The sequence below is a fragment of the Drosophila arizonae genome, chromosome 2 (assembly GCF_054131065.1).
Source record: "Drosophila arizonae isolate 15081-1271.41 chromosome 2, UAZ_ARI_1.0, whole genome shotgun sequence".
Taxonomy (NCBI): domain Eukaryota; kingdom Metazoa; phylum Arthropoda; class Insecta; order Diptera; family Drosophilidae; genus Drosophila; species Drosophila arizonae.
This window is the reverse complement of record NC_142922.1, coordinates 13,678,524-13,686,319: the sequence shown is the minus strand read 5'-3', so window position 1 is coordinate 13,686,319 and position 7,796 is coordinate 13,678,524. Positions and strand designations below refer to the sequence as shown.

At 42.6% G+C, this 7,796-nt stretch overlaps 1 protein-coding gene across 5 annotated transcripts in view; it reads left to right on the top strand.

The window, feature by feature from the left end:
* The first annotated feature begins 1,778 nt into the window (after positions 1 to 1,778).
* The window catches only part of pros (homeobox protein prospero), an 82,510-nt gene continuing 76,492 nt past the window's right edge, over positions 1,779 to 7,796 (top strand). For 2 of the 5 annotated variants that reach the window (XM_089475241.1, XM_089475185.1), the window contains exon 1: positions 6,661 to 7,748. The gene's annotated coding sequence lies outside the window, so the exon portion shown is untranslated. Of the gene's footprint in view, positions 3,663 to 6,426; positions 7,749 to 7,796 lie in introns of those variants that run through there. The other 3 variants (XM_089475177.1, XM_089475162.1, XM_089475172.1) reach the window with 3 other exon arrangements.

The following is a 7,796-nucleotide window of genomic DNA, read 5'->3' as shown; positions in this document are numbered from 1 at the left end:
AGTCCTTATAGACACGTTACCTGCCGACTAGCCGACCAGCCGACCAGTCGACGGCCGCCCACAATACATATGTACGACTCTATGTGTGTATGTGTGGTGTGGTGTGGTGTGGTGTGGTGTGGGCCGACGCTATGTGCAGGCCTAAGTTGACCAGCGGCCGACTCGGCGTATGAGTTATATGCAAAATGCGTGAGCTAGCTGGGATCAAATGCATTCTCTGTTTAGTTTTCAGTACATATGTATGTCGAACTGTGTGTGTGTAAGTATGTACAACATGCATATGTAGAATTATATATAACCATGTACAGTTGATAGCGAGGGGCCTCGTTTTGGGTAAAACGATTTTTCTCCGGCTTGTCGATGCGCTCTCATCGCATTTATGCGTATGATGCACTCTAAGCATTCCATATATATATATATATATATATATATATATATATAAAATATATACATAAAAAATGTATATACATATATCAATTTCTGTATTGATTTTCATACAAGACTATTTCATTTAATGTTGATGTTTGATTTCTACAAAAATAAATTATAAAAAAAATATATACACATATTTATTTATATATATAATTTTGTTTTTCATAGTTCATTTATATTTTGTTGCTGCAGCTTAAGACTTTTGTTGGCATCTCTGATAGAAAAAAAAAGAAAAAATAACAATGAAGAAATGTGTTGCAACTCGCAGGGGCAATGAGAAAAGGTTTCCATACTTTTGCCCCGTTTTGTTTTTGTTGATTTTTTTCTGGCTTTTTCTCTTCTAGCCGTTGCTGTTGTTGTGGCAAATGAAAACGAAAAAATTGCATTTGCTATGCATGTATGAGTGTGCGAAAAAGAACGAACAAAAGCACAAAATCAAAACAAGAACAGTACCACATGGCAAAGCCGGGCAGGGATCGTGGTTGAGGATTGGGCTGGGATTATGGGTGGTGCTGTCGCTGTCGCCGTTGCTGGCGGGGCAATCGAATTGAGCGCGAAATGGAGGCAGCAACAATGCGCAGCTAGGAGCAACAGCGCGCTCCCAGGCCACACACGACCTGCATGTGTGTGTGTGTGTGTGTGTGTTTGTATGTCTGTGGGTGGAAATGGAATGCTAGATGAATGGATGAATGTTTTAGGTAGATGTTAGGGCCGACTGCTGCATTTTCGCTGTCCATACGCAACTGCATCGCGGGCAGCGCAGTTAGCACTGCACCAGCAGACCTCCCGCTCCACGGGCCATTTGTGGTGGTGCATCCTGTGTTGCATACTTTTTGGCGTTGTTTGATTTTAGGCATAGCACACACAAAATGCGTTCGCCGCTTGATTGGGGATGGCTAAAAGGGTGTGCTTCAAGTATGTGCATTCCCTTACTGCCCCTATATGTGGGCCCATATGCATGTGTGTGTGTTTGTGCGGAGCTGCTGCCGCCATCGCGCTGCCGTTGTCGTCGTCGCGCTTTGTTTTGATTTTTCGCGACTGAGCGCGCGTTGCTGTCCATCTCCCCCGTCCAGCTCCGCAGCTGTCCCTATGTGTGCTTTGGATTTGTCCAGCACTGTGCATATGTGCGCCTCTCGTCCCTGTGTGCATGTGTGCTGTGTGCTGTGTGGATGGGTGTGCGGCACTGCACATGTATGTACATTAGCAAAGCGACGTCGCCGCTGCCATCGCAGCAAACATTTTTTTGCGCCAATCACCAAAACCAAAAACGACGAGGACAATTCGCAGTGCGCTGCCGTTGAATTTTTTCTCGCTTTTCGCGCCCGCCACATCAACGCGCACGGCCAGCGGCCACTTTCATCAAGCGAGCTTTGGATCGGTGCTGTGGTGAGGAGCCGGTGCTGGGGCGACTTTACAATCAAATCGCGCTGCAGCGACGTCATCGAAAGCAGCGAAAGCAGCGACAGCGACGCTAGCTAGCGCGACCGCCGGTCTGACAACGGCGCTGGCCGTCATCGTTAACAATTTTTGCACAACATTGCAACAGAAAACTGCTAAACGCGAAACAAGTTGCGGCGTTTTTTCAGCTCCTCGGGTCCTGTCCACGCTGCTGGCTTAGTACGCAGTCAGGCAGTCAGGCAGGCAGACAGACAGACACGGCAGGCAGGCAGGCAGGCAGCAGGCAAATTACTAGGCTCTACCAGGCAATCGGCAGGCAGGTCGACAGTCCAGTCCGCAGTCTTCGCAGCGCATAAATCACAGTCTCACAGCCAAGCCGAGACACCGCACAGACTCTAACTCTAACTCAAACTCCAACTCAAACTCAACTCGAACTCGAACCCAAACCCAACTCGCAGCCCGGCGCATCGCATCGACAAGAAAGTGAAACACCAAAAGAAAAACATCTCTGCGAGGCTGCGTGCGTGAGTGCGTGTGTTCATGTGTGTTTAGCAAAAAAGTGAAAGTGCATAAAAATGACTTGAAGTGCGAGTGAAGAGCCACAGAACAAAAGAAGAAAAAGAAACGTATATATAAACCAATACCCCGCCACACGACCTGGCAACTGGGGCTCAACGCCTTTCGGTTCAGGTGGCTTTTGATACGCGCTTCGAAATGCCGCCGCCGCCGTCGCTTGCCGAACAGCCCCAACATCAAACAGCAGCTGGCATAAGGCGCTCCACTGTGCTCCAAGTGCTGCAGGCGCCGTTTCTGAGCGCCGCTCAGACTCCATCTTGAATGTGAGTGACCGCCCACCGCCCTACGCTGCCATCCATGCACAACCCAAAGACAATGTAAACGCCGGCGTTTAGCATGTAGGCAGTTTTTTCTTCATTTCCAAACAACCAACCAACAAACCAGCCAGCCAACAACAAATAATCAAATAGACAAAGTTACATTTTTACCAATACGATAAGCAGCAGAAGCAACAACAGCAACAACAACACGCAACGCATTTTGTTCGTCAACAACAACAAAGCAAACAACAACCAAATCAACAAAGCAAAAGTTATTAATGAACTCAAATAATTAGTAACTTGTACTAACTAATACACATATAGATATATATATACATATATATACTATATCTAATAAGCAGGCAGTCAGTCAATCAGTCAATCAGTCAGCCAGTCAGTCAGCAGTAACTTCCAGTTTCAGTTCCGAACCGGTTCCGATTTGAAGCAAAATTCACGCGTCTGAATTTGATCTCGTCTCGAGTTGAGTTTTCCAATTTTCGGTCAAATAAATTTTGTCTCGGCCAAAGTCTAACGGCAATTTAGGTTTTCTGCAAATTCAGACGTAACTCTTTAGTTAATTAACCCATTTTATTGTGCATTTCGGCGTTGAACATTTGGGCGAATAAAAGCAACAAATTAAAAAAAAAGGAAAATTTAAAATTAATAAAATTAAAAGCAAAACAAACAACAAGTTTGAAGAGAAATTCAAATCAAAACCTACGAAATTACCTGAAAATTTTTGAAACAACTGAAAAGTCTATGAGAGCAGCAGCACGGAAAGACGGAGAGGAGAATTAGAAGCAAAATTTTACATATTCTAAAAAGAATTACCATTATTTACAAAAAGAAAAAATAATCACGAACAAATTATAGAAAAAATTAAACGAAAAAAAAAAAAAAACTCAAAAACATTTAGTAAAAATTTTAGGAACACAACAAAAAATTAAATGAAATTATTGTGATGTGATATTTTTTCGATATACTTTTATTGTTCTGGTAAGTAAACATTATTTATTAAATATATAAAATCTCATATACAATATTTCATTATATATTTTTAAAGATTTTTTATAGTAGTATTTCCCTTTAAAAATTGCTGACTATTTTTGAAATACTTTTTATAGCGAAAACTATTAGGAGCATAATAATAAATCAATCAGCAAAAAATAACTACAATCAAGACGTTCTTTTATAATTATATAGATATATATAAAAAAAAAAAAAAATTGTGTGTTTTTGTTGTATTTCAATACCAAAAATTTGTATATAGATCTTATTATTATTTTTTTTCTTTAAAAATATATCAAACATGTATTTCATTATATTTGTTATATATTTTTTTTACTTGTATTTACTTATTTTTATTTTAAGACTTCACTCAATAAAATGAGGAATACTTATTTTCATGTTACACAAATGCAAATTTACGATATAAGTTTTATGATTATTGAATTTATTTATTTATTTATTTGTTTGTAATTATTTTTTGTGTAATTTATATTATTTATTTTTTATTTTAAGGCTTTAAATTAATTTTTTTATTGAATTGAAAAGAAAAATATTTTAATTAAAATTAGCTATAATTTCTAATTTATTTTCTTAAAAAATATAATTTCTAATGAAGTAGAGGAAACAGAGTTTATTTTTAGATCTCAGAGTCATGAAAGAATATCAAGTTCATTTCGATATGATCTTTTTCTAAGTTTTTATGATTTCAATGAGAAAACTTTCCCTATTTGCCAGAAGAGAACTTCGATCAAGCCTTCGTAGTCAATTGAGTAAGTGGGCTGTGATCGTTTGATTCCTCACCTCCATATTTGTCCACCCAGAAGAAATCAGCTTCGACTCGGGTTTCCTTGTCGTTCGCTCAGAGTTTGTTCGTTGTTGTTGTCAGTGTTGGCGCTCAGCTGCAGCAGAAACTCACAGCATCAGCTTGGAGCTCTCGGCAGGAGGCTGCTGCTTGTATGTGTGTACAAACAACTGCCGAGCTGAAGGCTTAGTTGTAGTAGTAGACTTTTTGCTTTTCTACATTCCCGCACACATTCGCATATGCACTTGCACATGCACATGCACATGCATACGAATGCAATCAGCGCCGTCAAGTTTGGGGCACAGGCACATAATGTAAACAAGGACATGCGCAATGCAACCCGAGCAGCGTTTCCCCAACTGGAGAAATGTTGCAATGCATGCGATGCAATTGCCTGCCAACTAGAAGATAGTGGACCGAAGAGGATGGTGCACTGTGGGGAGGGGTGGGCTGTGCATTTACCAAACTGTATTTGGAGTACATGGCGGCGATGCCAGCGTCGCTGTCAACGTCAACGTCAGCGTCAACTTGCCACAATTTAGATGGCCAAAAAGGAGATGCAACAAACCCAACCATCGTGTGAGCCTTTGCCGGCAGTCAGAGAGTGCCAGTGAGAGAGCCGAATAGATAGAGAGTGTGAGAGAGTGAGAGAGAGAGAGAGGGAGAGAGTCAGACAGAGAGAGGGATACCCAGAGGGAGGGTAAGTGAGAGAAAGAGAGCTATAGAGGAAGCGAGAGAGAACGAATGAATTGGCTGCGAGTGCAGCCCGCAGTGCCAAAAGCATGCAACGCAAATGCACTTGAAGTGCGAGGCACTGGCGGCGCCTCCTGCATGCAGGAGGAAGCAGACACACACAAGTAGTCGTTGCTTCTTTTTTGTTTTGTTGTCTCTTTTCGGCTTATTTTTAGAAGTTATGCCTACTGGCCCGCGCCCCTCGCCCCTTGCCCCACCCGCGCCGTTTATTTACTTAACCAGACTCGTAACTTTTACATGGACAGCAGCAGCAGGAGTAGCAGCAGCAGCAGCAGCAGCTGTTCGTGGAGGCTCAGCACGTGTAGCAAGCAACTGGCCAGAAGAAGGCTGCCTACCCTCACACTCCGGCTGCAGGACATTGTGCGTTGCAATTCTGCATTGTTGATGGCCATGATGATGAGCACGACGAGGCTGTCTGGCCTCAATGGGTGGTTGGGTGGCTGGGAGGCTGGGTGGCTGGACGGGGGGCCTGCATACGCACGGCCTGCTGCTGCACTTCTTTATCGTAATCGTTGTCGTTGTCGTCGTGAGCGTGGTGCGTGGTTGGTCGGCTCAGTGGGCAGCCGGCTGTGGGTTGCTGCGAGTATGGGCGCTGGTGAGTTCGGGCTTGAGTGGGCTGTGTGGCTGACCCAACAGAAGTGTGGCCGCGTAGACGTTGCGTAGATGCAGCGCCAAGTTTTTTCTATTTCTTGACGTGCAGTTTTTTGAAAGACTGGGCCACCCACCCGTTCAACGTGCGTTTAATGCAGCGTGTCGCCATGCAGTATATAGATGCTTTATATAGAGCGCACTGTTCTCCCCAACTCTCCATGTGTGTGGTGTTTGGCGTGTGTGTGTGTGTGTGTAAGTTTCGCGCGCGCGAGCTTTGAGCAAGGAAAAAAACTTATCACAGATACTTTTACATAGGACTTTTATAGCTAGTCAATAGGAGGGCCAGAGCCACTGCCACTGCCACTGCCCCGCTGCATTTTGCGCGTCTGGTGCTGTTTTTTTTTGGCGGTCGCACTGGCTGAGAGGGGCAGAGTTTCAAAGGGGCTCTGTGTGTGTATGGGGCAGAGGCCAGGAGGGCAGGCATCCATGTACGCGTCGTGCTCGTCCGAGTTATGTTTTGTGCCGTGTATTGTATCGTTGGTAGCTGTTAGCTGGTCGCTAGTTGATGGAACGCCGAACGCATCGCAGATCTATCGGCATCGGACGTGCGGGTAGTTGGCATACGGCTTCTGGATGTCTTTTGAGTGCCAGCCAACATTGCTTTTTTATATTCTCGGCTCGACGCACTGAGCAAAAGGACGCAAAACGCACGCAGTAGCGCCAGCAGTAGCAGCAGCAGTGGCCGAGTGGCAAACGGTTAACGGGCAACGCGCCGCGGAGAAGTCCTAGCAGAGACAGAGCTGGTCCAAGTCGTCGACGGTTCGGTTCATTTTCGGACTTGCTTATTTTCTAAAATACTTATACACACTCGCATTCGCATATAAAAACCTATATTATTATATATACATATATTATATATATATTATATATATAATATATATATATTAATATATATACATATATACATATATATAGATAGATGAATGCAAAGTGCGCGCGCGTTTACCGCCCCCGAAGTCAACCTCGAATCGGTTCGCATTGAGTTTCGAATGGCATCAAATACTATTCATATACAATAAATAAAAAATGATATATGTATATGTATATGTATTTATATATATTTACAAATATATCCATACATATATATATCTAATTCAGCCAGCAGTGAACGCGAGTGTGAGTGCGTGTGATTGAAATTCTAATGCCATCGCTTGGATTGGGGCAGCGCATGAAAAGAATAAAACAAAATTCACCCAAGCAAATTCATTTGGCAAATCTGATGGTGCCTAATTAAAAATAACAACAACAAATATTTAATTAAAAAAAAAAAAAAGCAGAAACCATATATTCAGTATAAATACTCAAAATCGTAAATCTCGACAAATCCACACAAGTTTTTCAAAAAGAAACTCAAAGTTAATTTTCGCTTAACTTTTTCTTAACGTCTGCGTCGTCGTCTGATCACCGTTTGAGTTAACCCTTCCCAATGGCTGCCTCCATTCATAAACTAACCCGAATCTACTTCTGGAACATGAAGCTCAGTTTAATGGTTTATTTAAGTTTTAACAACGCAACAACAACAAAATAAATAAAATAAATTAAAATAAAAAAAAAAAAAAGAAAATAAATAAGTTAACAGATTTGAGATAATCCTTTTGCGATCTCATGTGCTCATACAAATCGAAGCTGGTGCAATTCGACAGATACTTTGACACATTTCAATTGCAAGAGCCACCAAGTTGGGATCCCTCGGATCGATCGCATCGCATTTCGTTAACGGCGACGGCGACGCAGACAAAAATGCCAAAATTGGCCACGCGCTGCTCACCGCAATCAACGAACCGACACTTCAGACAACCAGCATTAGCTGTGGACTCGAGAGAGAACCTCAACATTGCCATGGATAAATAACATCAGTAAACTGTCCTGTAGGTTGATCCCACATAGAAATACCACATGCCTTACGATATAGATTT